Source organism: Phyllobates terribilis, unplaced genomic scaffold (genome assembly GCF_046119375.1).
Source record: "Phyllobates terribilis strain yellow unplaced genomic scaffold, ASM4611937v1 Scaffold_7__3_contigs__length_470593459, whole genome shotgun sequence".
NCBI lineage: Eukaryota > Metazoa > Chordata > Amphibia > Anura > Dendrobatidae > Phyllobates > Phyllobates terribilis.
Window position 1 is genome coordinate 191,646,428 of NW_027362767.1, and position 20,337 is coordinate 191,666,764.

General features: G+C 62.8%; 1 protein-coding gene across 4 annotated transcripts in view; it reads left to right on the top strand.

Annotated features, from left to right (window-relative positions):
• The first annotated feature begins 453 nt into the window (after positions 1–453).
• The window catches only part of LOC141154139 (serine/threonine-protein kinase Nek1-like), a 43,789-nt gene continuing 23,905 nt past the window's right edge, over positions 454–20,337 (top strand). The window contains exon 1 of one of the 4 annotated variants that reach the window (XM_073639627.1): positions 454–572. The gene's annotated coding sequence lies outside the window, so the exon portion shown is untranslated. Of the gene's footprint in view, positions 573–15,489; positions 15,849–15,882; positions 16,021–20,337 lie in introns of those variants that run through there. The other 3 variants (XM_073639629.1, XM_073639626.1, XM_073639628.1) reach the window with 3 other exon arrangements.

Here is a 20,337-nt window from a genome sequence, read left to right on the forward strand (position 1 = left end):
TGGTAATGTCTAGAACCAAAATTAGAAAAATGTTGTCTCTGTCCAAATATGTATGGACCTAAGTGTGTGTGTATATGTATATGTGTATATATATATATATATATATATATATATATATATATATATATATATATATATAATGACGTAATAGACACAGATCTACACTGAATTTTGGAATTTTACAATTTCATTTGGAACAGGCACAACATCTCAGAACGTTTCACATTATGTGGCGATGACAACCAGGGCCACCATCAGGGCATTACTTCCCTTACTACTGTATGGGGCCCGGTGAACAGAAGCAAAAAGGGGGGACCCGGACAGCCCAGTCCCATGCCCCTGGCCAGCCCGGGACCCCACCTCTCTTTGACTCTACTCACCGGGCCTCAGGGAGTCAGGGCAACAGTCAAGACCTTAATGCACCCTGCGACCGGAAATGAGCGCTATACCTTTAAACCGTCGCCGGGTGCCTCATGATTTGGATGCTGGTCATATGACACGCTGTGCACTCACTTTCATTTTGGAGCAGAGCAGCAGCATGCCACATGTGCATTGGAACCCAGGACAGGCAGGTAGACTGTGTGTCAGTGTCTGTCTGCGTGTCTCAGTGAGGAGGCCACAGCGGCAGTGTATGCATGAGGACTGGGGGAGGCTGCTAGGGGGGGTTTCTGGCCCGGTGAGGGGGCTGTTTCTGGCTGTGGAGTCTCAAGGGGACCCCAAAATGTTAACAGTATGGGGCCCGGAAAATCCTAGTGGCAGCTCCGATCGATGAAAACCCCCAAAATACATCCTCAGAGCAGATTCCTCACACTGAGACCTGTGTCCCAATTCACATCTGCAAACACACAGACTTCATGGTGCAGCCCCTCAGTCATCTCCTCTCCTCCCCAGCAGCCCCAGTCCCCTCCTTCCCAGTAGCTTTAGCCCCTTAGTCCTCTCGCCCCAACAGCATCAGCCCCTCAGTTCTCTCCTCCCAAGAAGCCTCAGCCCCTCAGTCCTCTCCTCCCCAAGAGCATCAGCCACTCACTCCTCTCCTCCCAAGAAGCCTCAGGCTCTCAGTCATCCCCTCCCCAGCAGCCTCAGCCCCTCACTCCTCTCCTCCCCAGCAGCCTCAGCCCCTCACTCCTCCCCAGCAGCCTCAGCCCCTCACTCCTCTCCTCCCCAGTAGCCTCAGCCCCTCAGTCCTCTCCTCCCCAGTCAACTCAGCCCCTCAGTCCTCTCCTCCCTCAGCCCCTCAGTCCTCTCCTCCCCAGCAGCCTCAGTCCTCTCCTCCCTCAGCAGCCTCAGCCCTCTCCTCCGCAGCAGCCTCAGCCCCTCAGTCCTCCCCAGCAGCCTCAGCCCCTCTGTCCTCCCCAGCAGCCTCAGCCCCTCTGTCCTCCCCTATCCTCCCCAGCAGCCTCAGCCCCTCAGTCCTCTCCTCCCCAGCAGCCTCAGCCCCTCAGTCCTCTCCTCCCCAGCAGCCTCAGCCCCTCAGTCCTCTCCTCCCCAGCAGCCTCAGCCCCTCAGACCTCTCCTCCCAGCAGCCTCAGCCCCTCAGTCCTCTCCTCCCTCAGCCCTCTCCTCCCCAGCAGCCTCAGTCCTCTCCTCCCTCAGCAGCCTCAGTCCTCTCCTCCCTCAGCAGCCTCAGCCCTCTCCTCCGCAGCAGCCTCAGCCCCTCAGTCCTCTCCTCCCCAGCAGCCTCAGCCCCTCAGTCCTCTCCTCCCTCAGCCCTCTCCTCCCCAGCAGCCTCAGTCCTCTCCTCCCTCAGCAGCCTCAGTCCTCTCTTCCCTCAGCAGCCTCAGCCCTCTCCTCCGCAGCAGCCTCAGCCCCTCAGTCCTCTCCTCCCCAGCAGCCTCAGCCCCTCAGTCCTCTCCTCCCCAGCAGCCTCAGCCCCTCAGTCCTCTCCTCCCCAGCAGCCTCAGCCCCTCAGTCCTCTCCTCTCTCAGCCCCTCAGTCCTCTCCTCTCTCAGCCCCTCAGTCCTCTCCTCTCTCAGCCCCTCAGTCCTCTCCTCTCTCAGCCCCTCAGTCTTCTCCTCTCTCAGCCCCTCAGTCCTCTCCTCTCTCAGCCCCTAAGTCCTCTCCTCCCCAGCAGCCTCTGCCGCTCAGTCCTCTCCTCCCCAGCAGCCTCAGCCCCTCAGCCCTCTCCTCCTCAGTAGCCTCAGCCCCTCAGTCCTCCCAGCAGCCTCAGTCCTCTGCTCCTCAGCAGCTTCAACCCTCAGCAGCCTCAGCCCCTCAGTCCTCTCCTCCTCAGCAGCCTCAGCCCCAAAGTCCTCACCAGCAGCCTCGGTCCTCTCCTCCCCAGCAGCCTCAGCCCCTCAGTCCTCTGCTCCCCAGAAGCCTCAGCCCCTCAGCCCTCTTCTCCTCAGTAGCCTCAGCCCCTCAGTCCTCCCAGCAGCCTCAGTCCTCTCCTCCTCAGCAGCTTCAACCCTCAGCAGCCTCAGCCCCTTAGTCCTCTCCTCCTCAGCAGCCTCAGCCCCAAAGTCCTCCCCAGCAGCCTCAGTCCTCCCCTCCTCAGCAGCCTCAGCCCCTCAGTCCTCTCCTCCCCAGCAGCCTCAGCCCCTCAGTCCTCTCCTTTCTCAGCCCCTCAGTCCTCTCCTTTCTCAGCCCCTCAGTCCTCTCCTTTCTCAGCCCCTCAGTCCTCTCCTTTCTCAGCCCCTCAGTCCTCTCCTCTCTCAGCCCCTCAGTCCTCTCCTCTCTCAGCCCCTCAGTCCTCTCCTCTCTCAGCCCCTCAGTCCTCTCCTCTCTCAGCCCCTCAGTCCTCTCCTCTCTCAGCCCCTCAGTCCTCTCCTCTCTCAGCCCCTCAGTCCTCTCCTCTCTCAGCCCCTCAGTCCTCTCCTCTCTCAGCCCCTCAGTCCTCTCCTCTCTCAGCCCCTCAGTCCTCTCCTCTCTCAGCCCCTCATTCCTCTCCTCTCTCAGCCCCTCATTCCTCTCCTCTCTCAGCCCCTCAGTCCTCTCCTCTCTCAGCCCCTCAGTCCTCTCCTCTCTCAGCCCCTCAGTCCTCTCCTCTCTCAGCCCCTCAGTCCTCTCCTCTCTCAGCCCCTCAGTCCTCTCCTCTCTCAGCCCCAGTCCTCTCCTCTCTCAGCCCCTCAGTCCTCTTCTCTCTCAGCCACTCAGTCCTCTCCTCCCTCAGCCCCTCCGTCCTCCCCAGCAGCCTCAGCCCCAGTCCTCCCCAGCAGCCTCAGTCCTCCTCAGCCCCTGTCCTCCTCTCCTCCTCAGCAGATTCAGCCCCTCAGTCTTCTCCTCCCCAGTAGCCTCAGCCCCTCAGTCCTCCCTTCTCCTCCCCAACAGCCTCAGCCCCTCAGCCCTCTCCTCCCCAGCAGCCTCAGCCCCTCAGTCCTCCCCTCCTCAGTCCTCTCCTCCCCAGCAGCCTCAGACCCTCAGTCCTCCCTTCTACTCCCCAGCAGCCTCAGCCCCTCAGTCCTCTCCTCCCCAGCAGCCTCAGCCCTCTCCTCCCCAGCAGCCTCAGCCCTTCAGTCCTCCCCTCTCCAGCAGCCTCAGCCCTTCAGTCCTCCCCTATCCTCCCTCAGCAGCCTCAGCCCCTCAGTCCTCCCCTCTCCTCCCTCAGCCCTCTCCTCCACAGTAGCCTCAGCCCCTCAGTCCTCTCCTCCCCAGCAGCCTCAGCCCCTCAGTCCTCCCCTCTCCTCAGCAGCCTCAGCCCCTCAGTCCTCTCCTCAGCAGCCTCAGTCCTCTCCTCAGCAGCCTCAGCCCCTCAGTCCTCTCCTCAGCAGCCTCAGCCCCTCAGTCCTCCCCCCTCTCCTCAGCAGCCTCAGCCCCTCAGTCCTCCCCTCTCCTCCTCAGTCCTCCCCCCCTCAGTCCTCCCCTCTCCTCCTCAGTCCTCCCCCCCTCAGTCCTCCCCTCTTCTCCGAAGCCTCAGCCCCTCAGTCCTCCCCTCTCCTCCTCAGTCCTCCCCTCTCCTCAGCAGCCTCAGTCCTCTCCTCCTCAGTAGCCTCAGCCGCTCAGTCCTCTCCTCCTCAGCAGCCTCAGTCCTCTCCTCTCCTCCCCAGCCCCTCAGTCCTCCCTTCCCCAGCAGCCTCAGTCCTCCCCTCTCCTCAGCAGCCTCAGTCCTCCCCTCTCCTCCTCAGCAGCCTCAGCCCCTCAGTCCTCTCATCCTCAGCAGCCTCAGCCCCTCAGTCCTCCCCTCTCCTCCTCAGACCCTCAGTCCTCCCCTCTCCTCCTCAGCCCCTCAGTCCTCTCCTCCTCAGCAGCCTCAGTCCTCTCTTCCCCAGCAGCCTCAGTCCTCTCCTCCTCAGCAGCTTCTGCCCCTCAGTCCTTTCCTTAGCAGCCTCAGCCCCTCAGTCCGCCCAAGCAGCCTCAGCCCCTCAGTCCTCCCCAGCAGCCTCAGCCCCTCAGTCCTCCCCAGCAGCCTCAGTCCTCTTCTCCTCAGCAGCTTCTGCCCCCCAGTACTCTTCTCAGCAGCCTCAGTCCTCCCCAGCAGCTTCTGCACCTCAGCAGCCTCAGTCCTCTCCTCCCCAGCAGCCTCAGCCCCTCAGTCCTCTCCTCCCCAGCAGCCTCAGCCCCTCAGTCCTCTCCTCCCCAGCAGCCTCAGCCCCTCAGTCCTCTCCTCCCCAGCAGCCTCAGCCCCTCAGTCCTCTCCTCCCCAGCAGCCTCAGCCCCTCAGTCCTCTCCTCCCCAGCAGCCTCAGCCCCTCAGTCCTCTCCTCCCCAGCAGCCTCAGCCCCTCAGTCCTCTCCTCTCTCAGCCCCTCAGTCCTCTCCTCTCTCAGCCCCTCAGTCCTCTCCTCTCTCAGCCCCTCAGTCCTCTCCTCTCTCAGCCCCTCAGTCCTCTCCTCTCTCAGCCCCTCAGTCTTCTCCTCTCTCAGCCCCTCAGTCTTCTCCTCTCTCAGCCCCTCAGTCTTCTCCTCTCTCAGCCCCTCAGTCTTCTCCTCTCTCAGCCCCTCAGTCTTCTCCTCTCTCAGCCCCTCAGTCTTCTCCTCTCTCAGCCCCTCAGTCTTCTCATCTCTCAGCCCCTCAGTCTTCTCCTCTCTCAGCCCCTCAGTCTTCTCCTCTCTCAGCCCCTCAGTCTTCTCCTCTCTCAGCCCCTCAGTCTTCTCCTCTCTCAGCCCCTCAGTCTTCTCCTCTCTCAGCCCCTCAGTCCTCTCCTCTCTCAGCCCCTCAGTCCTCTCCTCTCTCAGCCCCTCAGTCCTCTCCTCTCTCAGCCCCTAAGTCCTCTCCTCCCCAGCAGCCTCTGCCGCTCAATCCTCTCCTCCCCAGCAGCCTCAGCCCCTCAGCCCTCTCCTCCTCAGTAGCCTCAGCCCCTCAGTCCTCCCAGCAGCCTCAGTCCTCTGCTCCTCAGCAGCTTCAACCCTCAGCAGCCTCAGCCCCTCAGTCCTCTCGTCCTCAGCCCCAAAGTCCTCCCCAGCAGCCTCGGTCCTCTCCTCCCCAGCAGCCTCAGCCCCTCAGTCCTCTCCTTTCTCAGCCCCTCAGTCCTCTCCTCTCTCAGCCCCTCAGTCCTCTCCTCAGCAGCCTCAGTCCTCCCCAGCAGCTTCAGCCCCTCAGCAGCCTCAGTCCTCTCCTCCCCAGCAGCCTCAGCCCCTCAGTCCTCTCCTCCACAGCAGCCTCAGCCCCTCAGTCCTCTCCTCCCCAGCAGCCTCAGCCCCTCAGTCCTCTCCTCCCCAGCAGCCTCAGCCCCTCAGTCCTCTCCTCCCCAGCAGCCTCAGCCCCTCAGTCCTCTCCTCCCCAGCAGCCTCAGTCCTCCCCTCCCCAGCAGCCTCAGCCCCTCAGTCCTCTCCTTCCCAGCAGCCTCAGCCCTTCAGTCCTCACCTCCCCAGCAGCCTCAGCCCTTCAGTCCTCACCTCCCCAGCAGCCTCAGCCCCTCAGCCCTCTCCTCCCCAGCAGCCTCAGCCTCTCAGTCCTCTCCTCCCCAGCAGCCTCAGCCCCTCAGTCCTCTCCTCCCCAGCAGCCTCAGCCCCTCAGTCCTCTCCTCCCCAGCAGCCTCAGCCCCTCAGTCCTCTCCTCCCCAGCAGCCTCTGCCCCTCAGTCCTCTCCTCCCCAGCAGCCTCTGCCACTCAGTCCTCTCCTCCCCAGCAGCCTCTGCCACTCAGTCCTCTCCTCCCCAGCAGCCTCAGCCCCTCAGTCCTCTCCTCCCCAGCAGCCTCAGCCCTCTCCTCCCCAGCAGCCTCAGCCCTTCAGTCCTCCCCTCTCTAGCAGCCTCAGCCGTTCAGTCCTCCCCTATCCTCCCTCAGCAGCCTCAGCCCCTCAGTCCTCCCCTCTCCTCCACAGTAGCCTCAGCCCCAGTACTCTCCTCCCCAGCAGCCTCAGCCCCTCAGTCCTCCCCTCTCCTCAGCAGCCTCAGCCCCTCAGTCCTCCCCTCTCCTCAGCAGCCTCAGCCCCTCAGTCCTCCCCTCTCCTCAGCAGCCTCAGCCCCTCAGTCCTCTCCTCAGCAGCCTCAGTCCTCTCCTCAGCAGCCTCAGCCCCTCAGTCCTCTCCTCAGCAGCCTCAGCCCCTCAGTCCTCCCCCCTCTCCTCAGCAGCCTCAGCCCCTCAGTCCTCCCCTCTCCTTCTCAGTCCTCCCCCCCTCAGTCCTCCCCTCTCCTCCTCAGTCCTCCCCCCCTCAGTCCTCCCCTCTTCTCCGAAGCCTCAGCCCCTCAGTCCTCCCCTCTCCTCCTCAGCCCCTCAGTCCTCCCCTCTCCTCCTCAGTCCTCCCCTCTCCTCAGCAGCCTCAGTCCTCTCCTCCTCAGTAGCCTCAGCCGCTCAGTCCTCTCCTCCTCAGCAGCCTCAGCCCCTCAGTCCTCTCCTCTCCTCCCCAGCAGCCTCAGCCCCTCAGTCCTCCCCTCCCCAGCAGCCTCAGTCCTCCCATCTCCTCAGCAGCCTCAGTCCTCCCCTCTCCTCCTCAGTCCTCCCCTCTCCTCCTCAGCAGCCTCAGCCCCTCAGTCCTCTCATCCTCAGCAGCCTCAGCCCCTCAGTCCTCCCCTCTCCTCCTCAGACCCTCAGTCCTCCCCTCTCCTCCTCAGCCCCTCAGTCCTCTCCTCTCCTCCTCAGCAGCCTCAGTCCTCTCTTCCCCAGCAGCCTCAGTCCTCTCCTCCTCAGCAGCTTCTGCCCCTCAGTCCTTTCCTTAGCAGCCTCAGCCCCTCAGTCCGCCCAAGCAGCCTCAGTCCTCTCCTCCCAGCAGCCTCAGCCCCTCAGTCCTCCCCAGCAGCCTCAGTCCTCTTCTCCTCAGCAGCTTCTGCCACCCAGTACTCTTCTCAGCAGCCTCAGTCCTCCCCAGCAGCTTCTGCACCTCAGCAGCCTCAGTCCTCTCCTCCCCAGCAGCCTCAGCCCCTCAGTCCTCTCCTCCCCAGCAGCCTCAGCCCCTCAGTCCTTTCCACCCCAGCAGCCTCAGCCCCTCAGTCCTCTCCTCCCCAGCAGCCTCAGCCCCTCAGTCCTCTCCTCCCCAGCAGCTTCAGCCCCTCAGTCCTCTCCTCCCCAGCAGCCTCAGCCCCTCAGTCCTCTCCTCCCCAGCAGCCTCAGCCCCTCAGTCCTCTCCTACCCAGCAGCCTCAGCCCCTCAGTCCTCTCCTCCCCAGCAGCCTCTGCCGCTCAGTCCTCTCCTCCCCAGCAGCCTCAGCCCTCTCCTCCTCAGTAGCCTCAGCCCCTCAGTCCTCCCAGCAGCCTCAGTCCTCTCCTCCTCAGCAGCTTCAACCCTCAGCAACCTCAGTCCTCTCCTCCTCAGCAGCCTCAGCCCCAAAGTCCTCCCCAGCAGCCTCAGTCCTCTCCTCCCCAGCAGCCTCAGCCCCTCAGTCCTCTCCTTTCTCAGCCCCTCAGTCCTCTCCTCAGCAGCCTCAGTCCTCCCCAGCAGCCTCAGTCCTCTCCTCCCCAGCAGCCTCAGCCCTCTCCTTTCTCAGCCCCTCAGTCCTCTCCTCTCTCAGCCCCTCAGTCCTCTCCTCTCTCAGCCCCTCAGTCCTCTCCTCTCTCAGCCCCTCAGTCCTCTCCTCAGCAGCCTCAGTCCTCCCCAGCAGCTTCTGCCCCTCAGCAGCCTCAGTCCTCTCCTCCCCAGCAGCCTCAGCCCCTCAGTCCTCTCCTCCCCAGCAGCCTCAGCCCCTCAGTCCTCTCCTCCCCAGCAGCCTCAGCCCCTCAGTCCTCTCCTCCCCAGCAGCCTCAGCCCCTCAGTCCTCTCCTCCCCAGCAGCCTCAGCCCCTCAGTCCTCTCCTCCCCAGCAGCCTCAGCCCCTCAGTCCTCTCCTCCCCAGCAGCCTCAGCCCCTCAGTCCTCTCCTCCCCAGCAGCCTCAGCCCCTCAGTCCTCTCCTCCCCAGCAGCCTCAGCCCCTCAGTCCTTCCCTCCCCAGCAGCATCAGCCCCTCAGTCCTCCCCTCCCCAGCAGCCTCAGCCCCTCAGTCCTCCCCTCCCCAGCAGCCTCAGCCCCTCAGTCCTCTCCTCCCCAGCAGCCTCAGCCCCTCAGTCCTCTCCTCCCCAGCAGCCTCAGCCCCTCAGTCCTCTCCTCCCCAGCAGCCTCAGCCCCTCAGTCCTCTCCTCCCCAGCAGCCTCTGCCGCTCAGTCCTCTCCTCCCCAGCAGCCTCAGCCCCTCAGCCCTCTCCTCCTCAGTAGCCTCAGCCCCTCAGTCCTCCCAGCAGTCTCAGTCCTCTCCTCCTCAGCAGCTTCAACCCTCAGCAACCTCAGTCCTCTCCTCCTCAGCAGCCTCAGCCCCAAAGTCCTCCCCAGCAGCCTCAGTCCTCTCCTCCCCAGCAGCCTCAGTCCTCTCCTTTCTCAGCCCCTCAGTCCTCTCCTCTCAGCCCCTCAGTCCTCTCCTCTCTCAGCCCCTCAGTCCTCTCCTCTCTCAGCCCCTCAGTCCTCTCCTCTCTCAGCCCCTCAGTCCTCTCCTCTCTCAGCCCCTCAGTCCTCTCCTCTCTCAGTCCCTCAGTCCTCTCCTCTCTCAGCCCCTCAGTCCTCTCCTCTCTCAGTCCTCTCCTCAGCAGCCTCAGTCCTCCTCAGCAGCTTCTGCCCCTCAGCAGCCTCAGTCCTCTCCTCCCCAGCAGCCTCAGCCCCTCAGTCCTCTCCTCCCCAGCAGCCTCAGCCCCTCAGTCCTCTCCTCCACAGCAGCCTCAGCCCCTCAGTCCTCTCCTCCCCAGCAGCCTCAGCCCCTCAGTCCTCTCCTCCCCAGCAGCCTCAGCCCCTCAGTCCTCTCCTCCCCAGCAGCCTCAGCCCCTCAGTCCTCTCCTCCCCAGCAGCCTCAGCCCCTCAGTCCTCTCCTCCCCAGCAGCCTCAGCCCCTCAGTCCTCTCCTCCCCAGCAGCCTCAGCCCCTCAGTCCTCTCCTCCCCAGCAGCCTCAGCCCCTCAGTCCTCCCCTCCCCAGCAGCCTCAGCGCCTCAGTCCTCCCCTCCCCAGCAGCCTCAGCCCCTCAGTCCTCCCCTCCCCAGCAGCCTCAGCCCCTCAGTCCTCCCCTCCCCAGCAGCCTCAGCCCCTCAGTCCTCTCCTCCCCAGCAGCCTCAGCCCCTCAGTCCTCTCCTCCCCAGCAGCTTCAGCCCCTCAGTCCTCTCCTCCCCAGCAGCCTCAGCCCCTCAGTCCTCTCCTCCCCAGCAGCCTCAGCCCCCCAGTCCTCTCCTCTCCAGCAGCCTCAGCCCCTCAGTCCTCTCCTCCCCAGCAGCCTCAGCCCCTCAGTCCTCTCCTCCCCAGCAGCCTCAGCCCCTCAGTCCTCTCTTCCCCAGCAGCCTCAGCCCCTCAGTCCTCTCCTCCCCAGCAGCCTCAGCCCCTCAGTCCTCTCCTCCCCAGCAGCCTCAGCCCCTCAGTCCTCTCCTCCCCAGCAGCCTCAGCCCCTCAGTCCTCCCCTCCCCAGCAGCCTCAGTCCTCTCCTCCCCAGCAGCCTCTGCCGCTCAGTCCTCTCTTCCCCAGCAGCCTCTGCCGCTCAGTCCTCTCCTCCCCAGCAGCCTCGGCCCCTCAGTCCTCTCCTCCCCAGCAGCCTCTGCCGCTCAGTCCTCTCCTCCCCAGCAGCCTCAGCCCCTCAGCCCTCTCCTCCTCAGTAGCCTCAGCCCCTCAGTCCTCCCAGCAGCCTCAGTCCTCTCCTCCTCAGCAGCTTCAACTCTCAGCAACCTCAGTCCTCTCCTCCTCAGCAGCCTCAGCCCCTCAGTCCTCTCCTCCCCAGCAGCCTCAGTCCTCTCCTCCCCAGCAGCCTCAGCCCCTCAGTCCTCTCCTTTCTCAGCCCCCTCCTCTCTCAGCCCCTCAGTCCTCTCCTCTCTCAGCCCCTCAGTCCTCTCCTCTCTCAGCCCCTCAGTCCTCTCCTCTCTCAGCCCCTCAGTCCTCTCCTCGGCAGCCTCAGTCCTCCCCAGCAGCTTCTGCCCCTCAGCAGCCTCAGTCCTCTCCTCCCCAGCAGCCTCAGCCCCTCAGTCCACTCCTCCTCAGCAGCCTCAGCCCTCTCCTCCCCAGCAGCCTCAGCCCCTCAGTCCTCTCCTCCCCAGCAGCCTCAGCCCCTCAGTCCTCTCCTCCCCAGCAGCCTCAGCCCCTCAGTCCTCTCCTCCCCAGCAGCCTCAGCCCCTCAGTCCTCTCCTCCCCAGCAGCCTCAGCCCCTCAGTCCTCCCCTCCCCAGCAGCCTCAGCCCCTCAGTCCTCCCCTCCCCAGCAGCCTCAGCCCCTCAGTCCTCCCCTCCCCAGCAGCCTCAGCCCCTCAGTCCTCCCCTCCCCAGCAGCCTCAGCCCCTCAGTCCTCCCCTCCCCAGCAGCCTCAGCCCCTCAGTCCTCTCCTCCCCAGCAGCCTCAGCCCCTCAGTCCTCTCCTCCCCAGCAGCCTCAGCCCCTCAGTCCTCACCTCCCCAGCAGCCTCAGCCCCTCAGTCCTCTCCTCTCCAGCAGCCTCAGCCCCTCAGTCCTCTCCTCCCCAGCAGCCTCAGCCCCTCAGTCCTCTCCTCCCCAGCAGCCTCAGCCCCTCAGTCCTCTCCTCCCCAGCAGCCTCAGCCCCTCAGTCCTCTCCTCCCCAGCAGCCTCAGTCCTCTCCTCCCCAGCAGCCTCAGCCCCTCAGTCCTCTCCTCCCCAGCAGCCTCAGCCCCTCAGTCCTCTCCTCCCCAGCAGCCTCAGCCCCTCAGTCCTCGCCTCCCCAGCAGCCTCAGTCCTCTCCTCCCCAGCAGCCTCTGCCGCTCAGTCCTCTCTTCCCCAGCAGCCTCTGCCGCTCAGTCCTCTCCTCTCCAGCAGCCTCAGCCCTCTCCTCCTCAGTAGCCTCAGCCCCTCAGCCCTCTCCTCCTCAGTAGCCTCAGCCCCTCAGTCCTCCCAGCAGCCTCAGTCCTCTCCTCCTCAGTAGCTTCAACCCTCAGCAGCCTCAGTCCTCTCCTCAGCAGCCTCAGACCAAAAGTCCTCCCCAGCAGCCTCAGTCCTCTCCTCCCCAGCAGCCTCAGCCCTCTCCTCCCCAGCAGCCTCAGCCCTCTCCTCCCCAGCAGCCTCAGCCCCTCAGTCCTCTCCTTACTCAGCCCCTCAGTCCTCTCCTCTCTCAGCCCCTCAGTCCTCTCCTCAGCAGCCTCAGTCCTCCCCAGCAGCTTCTGCCCCTCAGCAGCCTCAGTCCTCTCCTCCCCAGCAGCCTCAGCCCCTCAGTCCTCTCCTCCTCAGCAGCCTCAGTCCTCTCCTCCCCAGCAGCCTCAGCCCCTCAGTCCTCTCCTCCCCAGCAGCCTCAGCCCCTCAGTCCTCTCCTCCCCAGCAGCCTCAGCCCCTCAGTCCTCTCCTCCCCAGCAGCCTCAGTCCTCCCCTCCCCAGCAGCCTCAGCCCCTCAGTCCTCTCCTCCCCAGCAGACTCAGCCACTCAGTCCTCTCCTCCCCAGCAGACTCAGCCCTCTCCTCCCCAGCAGCCTCAGCCCCTCAGTCCTCTCCTTACTCAGCCCCTCAGTCCTCTCCTCTCTCAGCCCCTCAGTCCTCTCCTCAGCAGCCTCAGTCCTCCCCAGCAGCTTCTGCCCCTCAGCAGCCTCAGTCCTCTCCTCCCCAGCAGCCTCAGCCCCTCAGTCCTCTCCTCCTCAGCAGCCTCAGTCCTCTCCTCCCCAGCAGCCTCAGCCCCTCAGTCCTCTCCTCCCCAGCAGCCTCAGCCCCTCAGTCCTCTCCTCCCCAGCAGCCTCAGCCCCTCAGTCCTCTCCTCCCCAGCAGCCTCAGCCCTTCAGTCCTCCCCTCTCCAGCAGCCTCAGCCCTTCAGTCCTCCCCTCTCCTCCCTCAGCAGCCTCAGCCCCTCAGTCCTCCCCTCTCCTCCCTCAGCCCTCTCCTCCACAGTAGCCTCAGCCCCTCAGTCCTCTCCTCCCCAGCAGCCTCAGCCCCTCAGTCCTCCCCTCTCCTCAGCAGCCTCAGCCCCTCAGTCCTCTCCTCAGCAGCCTCAGCCCCTCAGTCCTCCCCCCTCTCCTCAGCAGCCTCAGCCCCTCAGTCCTCCTCTCTCCTCCTCAGTCCTCCCCTCTCCTCCGCAGCCTCAGCCCCTCAGTCCTCCCCTCTCCTCCTCAGCCCCTCAGTCCTCCCTTCTCCTCAGCAGCCTCAGTCCTCTCCTCCTCAGCCCCTCAGTCCTCTCCTCCTCAGCAGCCTCAGACCCTCAGTCCTCTCCTCTCCTCCCCAGCAGCCTCAGCCCCTCAGTCCTCCCCTCCCCAGCAGCCTCAGTCCTCCCCTCTCCTCAGCAGCCTCAGTCCTCCCCTCTCCTCAGCAGCCTCAGTCCTCCCCTCTCCTCAGCAGCCTCAGTCCTCCCCTCTCCTCCCTCAGCAGCCTCAGCCCCTCAGTCCTCCCCTCTCCTCCCTCAGCCCTCTCCTCCACAGTAGCCTCAGCCCCTCAGTCCTCTCCTCCCCAGCAGCCTCAGCCCCTCAGTCCTCCGCTCTCCTCAGCAGCCTCAGCCCCTCAGTCCTCTCCTCAGCAGCCTCAGCCCCTCAGTCCTCCCTTCTACTCCCCAGCAGCCTCAGCCCCTCAGTCCTCTCCTCCCCAGCAGCCTCAGCCCCTCAGTCCTCTCCTCCCCAGCAGCCTCAGCCCCTCAGTCCTCTCCTCCCCAGCAGCCTCAGCCCTTCAGTCCTCCCCTCTCCAGCATCCTCAGCCCTTCAGTCCTCCCCTCTCCTCCCTCAGCAGCCTGAGCCCCTCAGTCCTCCCCTCTCCTCCCTCAGCCCTCTCCTCCACAGTAGCCTCAGCCCCTCAGTCCTCTCCTCCCCAGCAGCCTCAGCCCCTCAGTCCTCCCCTCTCCTCAGCAGCCTCAGCCCCTCAGTCCTCTCCTCAGCAGCCTCAGTCCTCCCCCCTCTCCTCAGCAGCCTCAGCCCCTCAGTCCTCCCCTCTCCTCCTCAGTCCTCCCCCCCTCAGTCCTCTCCTCCGCAGCCTCAGCCCCTCAGTCCTCCCCTCTCCTCCTCAGCCCCTCAGTCCTCCCCTCAGCAGCCTCAGCCCCTCAGTCCTCTCCTCCTCAGCCCCTCAGTCCTCTCCTCCTCAGCAGCCTCAGCCCCACAGTCCTCTCCTCTCCTCCCCAGCAGCCTCAGCCCCTCAGTCCTCCCCTCCCCAGCAGCCTCAGTCCTCCCCTCTCCTCAGCAGCCTCAGTCCTCCCCTATCCTCAGCAGCCTCAGTCCTTCCCTCTCCTCCTCAGCAGCCACAGCCCCTCAGTCCTCTCCTCCTCAGAAGCCTCAGCCCCTCAGTCCTCCCCTCTCCTCCTCAGCCCCTCAGTCCTCCCCTCTCCTCCTCAGCAACCTCAGCCCCAGTCCTCTCCTCCTCAGTAGCCTCAGCCCCTCAGTCCTCTCCTCCTCAGCAGCCTCAGCCCCTCAGTCCTCTCCTCTCCAGCAGCCTCAGCCCCTCAGTCCTCTCCTCTCCAGCAGCCTCAGCCCCTCAGTCCTCTCCTCTCCAGCAGCCTCAGCCCCTCAGTCCTCTCCTCCTCAGCAGCCTCAGCCCCAAAGTCCTCCCCAGCAGCCTCAGTCCTCTCCTCCCTCAGCCCCTCCGTCCTCCCCAGCAGCCTCAGCCCCTCAGTCCTCCCCAGCAGCCTCAGTCCTCCTCAGCCCCTGTCCTCCCCTCTCCTACTCAGCAGCATCAGCCCCTCAGTCTTCTCCTCCCCAGTAGCCTCAGCCCCTCAGTCCTCCCTTCTCCTCCCCAACAGCCTCAGCCCCTCAGTCCTCTCCTCCCCAGCAGCCTCAGCCCCTCAGTCCTCCCCTCCTCAGTCCTCTCCTCCCCAGCAGCCTCAGCCCCTCAGTCCTCCCTTCTACTCCCCAGCAGCCTCAGCCCCTCACCAGCAGCCTCAGTCCTTCAGTCCTCCCCTCTCCAGCAGCCTCAGCCCTTCAGTCCTCCCCTCTCCTCCCTCAGCAGCCTCAGCCCCTCAGTCCTCCCCTCTCCTCCCTCAGCCCTCCCCTCCCCAGTAGCCTCAGTCCCTCAGTCCTCTCCTCCCCAGCAGCCTCAGCCCCTCAGTCCTCCCCTCTCCTCAGCAGCCTCAGCCCCTCAGTCCTCTCCTCAGCAGCCTCAGCCCCTCAGTCCTCCCCTCTCCTCCTCTCCTCAGCAGCCTCAGCCCCTCAGTCCTCCCCTCTCCTTCTCAGTCCTCCCCCCCTCAGTCCTCCCCTCTCCTCAGCAGCTTCAGCCCCTCAGTCCTCCCCTCTCCTCCTCAGCCCCTCAGTCCTCCCCTCTCCTCCTCAGCCCCAGCCCCTCAGTCCTCTCCTCCTCAGTAGCCTCAGCCCCTCAGTCCTCTCCTCCTCAGTAGCCTCAGCCCCTCAGTCCTCTCCACCTCAGCAGCCGAAGGCCCTCAGTCCTCTCCTCCCCAGCGGCCTCAACCCTCAGTCCTCTCCTCCCCAGCAGCCTCAGTCCTCCCCTCTCCTCAGCAGCCTCAGTCCTCCCCTCTTCTCCTCAGTCCTCCCGTCTCCTCCTCAGCAGCCTCAGCCCCTCAGTCCTCTCCTCCTCAGCAGCCTCAGCCCTCCCCTCTCCTCCTCAGCCCCTCAGTCCTCCCCTCTCCTCCTCAGCCCCTCAGTCCTCCCCTCTCCTCCTCAGCAACCTCAGCCCCTCAGTCCTCTCCTCCTCAGTAGCCTCAGCCCCTCAGTCCTCTCCTCCTCCGCAGCCTCAGCCCTCTCCTCTCCTCCCCAGCCCCTCAGTCCTCTCCTCCTCAGCAGCCTCAGCCCCAAAGTCCTCCCCAGCAGCCTCAGACCTCTCCTCCCCAGCAGCCTCAGCCCCACAGTCCTCTCCTCCCCAGCAGCCTCAGCCCCTCAGTCCTCTCCTCCCCAGCAGCCTCAGCCCCTCAGTCCTCTCCTCCCCAGCAGCCTCAGCCCCTCAGTCCTCTCCTCCCCAGCAGCCTCAGCCCCTCAGTCCTCTCCTCCCCAGCAGCCTCAGCCCCTCAGTCCTCTCCTACCAAGCAGCCTCAGCCCCTCAGTCCTCTCCTACCAAGCAGCCTCAGCCCCTCAGTCCTCTCCTACCAAGCAGCCTCAGCCCCTCACTCCTCCCCAGCAGCCTCAGCCCCTCAGTCCTCTCCTCCCCGGCAGCCTCAGCCCCTCAGTCCTCTCCTCCTCAGCAGCCTCAGTCCTCTCCTCCTCAGCAGCCTCAGCCCCTCAGTCCTCTCCTCCTCAGCAGCCTCAGCCCTCTCCTCCCCAGCAGCCTCAGCCCCTCAGTCCTCTCCTCCCCAGCAGCCTCAGCCCCTCAGTCCTCTCCTCCTCAGCAGCCTCAGCCCCTCAGTCCTCTCCTCCTCAGTAGCCTCAGTCCTCTCCTCTCCTCCTCAGTCCTCCCCTCTCCTCCACTCCTCAGCCCCTCAGTCCTCCCCTCTCCTCCACTCCTCAGCCCCTCAGTCCTCTCCTCTCCTCCGTCAGCTCTCCGCTTCCAGCTATCGGGTCTGCTCTTCACCGGTCTACAGGAGGCCCCGCCCTTTCCGGTGACAGCTTTCTCCCAGAAAATCATCTCCATTCTAGCCGCTGCCCTGTAGACGCCGTTACCCTGGAAACCGCGCGGAGCACGATAACAACAGTGCGGCCTAGATGTGACGTGACCCGGGGCCGAGCAGGGTGATGTGACCGGAGGAGTGCGGGGCGCCGGGCACAGGTATGGCCGAGGAGGTGACCGCATACCGGGGCAGCTGGGAGGACAAGACGAGGCCGACGGTGCGTGTCCCGCCAGTGACCGGTCACACTGGGTCCGGGGCCGGGCACTGGTCCCAGCCGCACACGGCCCGGGAGATCAGCCTGCAGAGGGCACTGTCCTGCCCGGCAGTAAGGTATATCACCCTGTGACGTCACTACCACGTGTATGACGTCACCATTCCAGCAGAAGACGTAAATAAACAGCGCCCCCCACTGACTGTTCTGGAGGGAAAGTATGACTGTGCCCACAGTAGATCTGCGGAATGCGCGGGGCACACCACACGCCAGGACGCCATGTCTGTTCCCCCCGGTCAGGCATTTTCCTTTGTAAGGCGTCGTGCACATGAGCTGCAGCTTTTCTGCGTGGATTCTGCACAGTGCGGTGGATGACACGGACATTGTGCTGTAGATCTGCAGCCGCTCAGCGCTTCCTGCACGGTCCACCGCCGCAGTGTAAGGCTATGTGCCCACGTTGCATTTATGAAGCAGAAAATTTCTGCTGCATAAATGCAAGTCCTCTCCCGGAAAAACGCATGCGGAATTGCCTTGCGTTTTTTATGCATTGGACAAAGGCAATTCCGCTTGCGGAAACGCAAAATTAAATGACATGCTGCGGATTTTTGTACGTAGCATAAACGCTGCGGAAAAATCCGCAGCATGTGCATAGAAGTTGCGGAAACCCATTGGGGATCATGGGGTGCGGATTACCAAGCGTTTTACAAGCGTTTCCGCTGCGGAAATTCCGCATCAAAAACGCTTGTAAAACGCTACGTGGGCACACAGCCTAAAGGCGTCAAATCCCTGATAAATTCTGCAGGAAATCCTCACAGATCCGTCTATTATGCATATTATCCTGAGCTTACCAGGAAACCTCCACCCTCTGTAGCTGCCGCTCCTGGGTCCTCAGCTCCATTCAGTGTGTAGCAGCCGCTCCCAAGTCCTCAGCTCCATTCAGTGTGTAGCAGCCGCTCCCAAGTCCTCAGCTCCATTCAGTGTGTAGCAGCCGCTCCCAAGTCCTCAGCTCCATACAGTGTGTAGCAGCCGCTCCCAAGTCCTCAGCTCCATTCAGTGTATAGCTGCCGCTCCCGGGTCCTCAGCTACATTCGGTGTGTAGCAGCCGCTCCCAAGTCCTCAGCTCCATTCGGTGTGTAGCAGCCGGTCCCGGGTCCTCAGCTCCATTCGGTGTGTAGCAGCCGGTCCCGGGTCCTCAGCTCCATTCAGTGTGTAGCAGCCGCTCCCGAGTCCTCCGCTCCATTCAGTGTGTAGCAGCCTCTCCCGGGTCCTCAGCTCCATTCAGTGTGTAGCAGCCGCTCCCGGGTCCTCAGCTCCATTCAGTGTGTAGCAGCCGCTCCCGGGTCCTCAGCTCCATTCAGTGTGTAGCAGCCGCTCCCGAGTCCTCAGCTCCATTCAGTGTGTAGCAGCCGCTCCTGGGTCCTCAGCTCCATTCAGTATGTAGCAGCCGGTCCCGAGTCCTCAGCTCCATTCAGTATGTAGCAGCCGGTCCCGGGTCCTCAGCTCCATTCAGTGTGTAGCAGCCGGTCCTGGGCCCTCAGCTCCATTCAGTGTGTAGCAGCCGGTTGCAGGTCCTCTAATAGTCCATACACTAGTACCAGGACCTGACCGAAGCAGCATATCCTAGTACTTTCAAGACACGGCACCAACAACAATCCCCAAATGTGGCTTAGGTTACGTTCCCATAATGAGGTTTTGGTGAACTTCTAATGTTGCAGATTTTCTGCATCATTTCTGCACTTATTAAGCAAAATAGGTTACTTGCATTTTTTAAAATACGCAGCATAAAAATCTCACCAAAAGCTGATAGTGGGAATGTAGCCTCAGGCTACATCCCCACGATCAGGAATAGCAGTGTATTTTTGCTGCTTTCTAATGCAGCGTTTTGGACACAGGACAGGTGAGCTGCTATTCCTGATTGTGGGCACATACTCTAAGTCTATGTTCACACATGTTGTGTTTTTTTTTCTCTGGCAGGAAAACAGCTGTGTCATAAATGCAGGTTTTCCTGAGTTTTTTGCGGCTTTTTTACAGCATTTTTTCCACCACCCATTACTTCCTATAGGTGAAAAAATGCTGAAAGAAGTGACATGCTCCATGTTCCTAAAACGCAAGCAAGGCAGAAAATACTCAGTAAACAAAAAGCAACATGTGTGAACGGAGAATTCTGGTTTCTAGACTTTGCTGGTACTGCTGGACGCAGCTGAAAATGTGCATAAAAATCAGCTGCAAAATCCGCAACTAAACACAACGTGTGTGAACATAGCCTAATTGTTCTATCTCTCTTGGGTAATTGAATTTTTTTACCCATTTCACCACACTCAGAAGTTTTTTCCCATGTATCAGTACATTGAATAGTGTCATTAAAATGAATAGTGTCAGCCATGTAGACCCTGCAGCTTCCGACTGTGGCTGTAGGTAGCGCACAGTGTATGGGGAGACGCATGGACAGCAGCACTGTGCACGCGGGGAACAGCAGCACTGTGCACGCGGGGAACAGCAGCACTGTGCACGCGGGGGACAGAGGCACTGTGCACCCGGGGGACAGCAGCACTGTTGCACGCGGGGGACAGCAGCACTGTTGCACGCGGGGGACAGCAGCACTGTTGCACGCGGGGGACAGCAGCACTGTTGCACGCGGGGGACAGCAGCACTGTTGCACGCGGGGGACAGCAGCGCTGTGCACGCGGGGGACAGCAGCGCTGTGCACGCGGGGGACAGCAGCGCTGTGCACGCGGGGGACAGCAGCGCTGTGCACGCGGGGAACTACAGCGCTGTGCACGCGGGGAACAGCAGCACTGCGCACAGGGGACAGGAGCACTGTGCACAATGGGGGACAGGAGCACTGTGCACATGGGGAACAGCAGCACTGTGCACACGGGGAACAGCAGCACTGTGCACACGGGGAACAGCAGCACTGTACACAGGGGACAGGAACACTGTGCACAATGGGGGACAGGAGCACTGTGCACCCAGGGAACAGCAGCACTGTGCACCCGGGGGACAGCAGCGCTGTGCACGCGGGGGACAGCAGCGCTGTGCACGCGGTGGACAGCAGCGCTGTGCACGCGGTGGACAGCAGCGCTGTGCACGCGGGGGACAGCAGCGCTGTGCAGGGGATCGCTGCATTGGGGCCCGGTCAGAGCAGCAGTATCTTTCACCTGTGGATGGGCGGATTTTTACTACCGCTGACGGCAGTACGGAGGGATGGGCAGGATTATGGGTGCAGGGAGCGGTGCATATTCATTTTGCATTTACACATGCTTCACCAGCAGACGCGACTGTAAATTATCCAGGGCTGAGAGCAAGAAAACCAGAGAAGCTGCAGCAATAAAAGTTCCATATTCTGGAAGGGCGGCCCAGCACTATTTCAGGAGGCCATTAGTGTCGTACTAAAAAAATCACCTGACAGATTCCCTTTAAAGGGTTAAAAAAATGCAACCCAGATGCCATAAGAAGCAAAAACATGAGAGAAACATGATGCTTTTTTTACACTGATGGAAAAGTGGAAACATGTGTGAATGCGGCCTTACAGAGATCCCCAGCAGTGATCTATAACCTCATTGTTACAGGTCCGGGTGGTGGAACCTCTGTGCTGGTAAGCAAGGAGGGACCAGAGGGGCGTAACTAAGCGCCTACTCGGACCGACCCTGGCCACACGGCGGCTTAGTCGACTCCGTGAACCAAGGAGGGACCTTGCAGGTGAACCAGGTGCCACTCTGGGACCGACCTTGTGTGAGAGCAGGTGACTCCCACGGGTCAGGTGGCTGAGGCTGACAGGTACAGCGGCAGGTAGCTTGACGAGTGATCCGGGTAGGCAAGCAGGCGGGTACGGCTGGTAGCCAGACAGGTGATCCGGGTAGACAAGCAGGCGGACACAGCAGGTAACCTGACAGGTGATCCGGGTAGGCAAGCCGGCGGGCACGGCTGATTGACAGGCTGGCGAGCACGGTTGACAGACAGGCTGGCGAGCACGGCTGATAGACAGGCTGGCGAGCACGGCTGACAGACAGGCTGGCGGGCATTGGAACCTGAGGGCTGAGGAGAGTGTTAGCACACAAACAACAACCTTGCATTTTTAAGGAGGTGCTTTAAATAGGAGAGGTCCTCCGGCCATTGGCCGGGGACTCTTTAGGATGGCGCGCGCGGCCCCTTTAAGAGGGAGGAATCCCTCGCGCGCGCCCTAAACACAGTGCCCGGGAAGCTGTGCGCGCAACAGCAGCAAGAGAGCTGGAGGACACCGGGCCAGAACCGCAGCGGTGAGGGGAGCGGCGTCTCTGCCCGGCAGGAGGCAGAGACGCCGGCGCTGCGCTCATCGTGCAAACTTCTTCATAGACTGCTCGACTGAGCAGTGCCCCTCTGTGACATCACCATACAAACATACACGACTGAGCAGTGCCCCTCTGTGACATCACCATACATACATACACGACTGAACA